At 40.1% G+C, this 1,458-nt stretch overlaps 1 pseudogene; it reads left to right on the top strand.

Annotated features, from left to right (window-relative positions):
* The first annotated feature begins 938 nt into the window (after positions 1 to 938).
* On the top strand, positions 939 to 1,057 carry LOC135052393 (5S ribosomal RNA; annotated as a pseudogene).
* Positions 1,058 to 1,458: the final 401 nt, after the last annotated feature.

The raw sequence follows: 1,458 nt of genomic DNA, 5'->3' as shown, positions 1-1,458 counted from the left end.
ACTTCACCGCGGGACTCCTGCGATCGCCCGTCACAAGAGACTGCACAGTTACTGTCCCTGACATCCACATCAGCCGGCCGGCTGATGAACCGCTGCCGTGCAGGTACGCACTGTCCGGCACTGACAGTGTTCCACTGACTGCCCGCTATTAACTTTATCCGAATCTTTGGACTTGCTACCCCTTGGAATTCTTTTCCCTAGCCTATGAGACTCAGGACAGGCCTACTAATCATCAGTGGTAATATCAACCTATTTACGATTTTTCTCATCATATTCACCTGAACGTATTTTTCTACAATATTACTTTTACAGTTTTTTCTGCCCACTTTATAGTTCGTACTAATCACCACTGGAGTATTTAGTTAATTTGTGCACAGCTATTTATTCATGTAATTATACTTACTCACACAGGCATTCATTTACAGTGTCACTGTGCAAACTCAGCCTTAAGTAACAGTCTGTGTACTTGCTACAATGTTTACTATTATCAGCTATATGCTACATAATTACTAGTACCACTGAAACAGCTTAGCACAGAATATTACAGGCTCTAATCTGATTCTACTCTAATGTCACACTGTTGTCTTGTCCATCAATTTGTTTGCATCTCATTGTCTTCTACTTAAACTGTTTACATCTGGTGTCAGAACTAATTACCCTAGATATTACCCTATTAGCTTATAGTTCATTTATTAACGTCAGTACATATCTTTTTTGCTCTTAGTAGCAGACAATCTGTTGAGCCTGCTTCCTCTTTACGTTCTTCTCATTTTTTAATCCTTTTCTATTTTCGTGGACTCTCACCACTGATTCAGGGCCTGTCCCTGTCTAACATTGGCAGCAGATCCATCTTATCTTCATCTCCCTTCTTTGATACTATGTAATTCGTGAACTCTCATCAGTGATTCCAGAAGCATCGGATTATTCCTAATCACCTCCTCTACTATCATTCCACACTGGTAACGCCCAAAACCGTCCGATCTTGGAAGCTAATCTGTGTAGGGCTGGGCTAGTACTCAAGTGGGCGACCCTTGAGGAATACTCAGTATAGTAGAGAATAGACTTGCCCTAATGCTCAGAGTCTAACACTGACAGCAGAATCACTCTACCATCTCATTTCTTACCTTGTCTTTTCTTTACCTGCCATTGCGGAGCATGATATGCCACCTGGCACCCTAACTATACTAATTTTGTGTTAATGGATTGAGGGGTCTTATCTATCACGTTAATTGGTGGATTCCACCCCCCACAACGGACGCTGTACGCCGGCAGCCGGAACTATCATGCAAATTTTAGCATCCAATTATGTTTGAATATATTGGAGTATGACATTATAGTCAATATCAGCTAATCTATTGCTATTAAACCTTTCTGTTTAATTATGTTTGATGCCATCTGACCACTGAATATATTTTATTATTGTAACATCATTAAAAGTTAATTTTTAGATCAATTCTT

The sequence above is a fragment of the Pseudophryne corroboree genome, chromosome 2 (assembly GCF_028390025.1).
Source record: "Pseudophryne corroboree isolate aPseCor3 chromosome 2, aPseCor3.hap2, whole genome shotgun sequence".
Lineage (NCBI taxonomy): Eukaryota > Metazoa > Chordata > Amphibia > Anura > Myobatrachidae > Pseudophryne > Pseudophryne corroboree.
The sequence above is the reverse complement of the archived record's forward strand: the minus strand, read 5'-3'. Positions and strand labels throughout refer to the sequence as shown.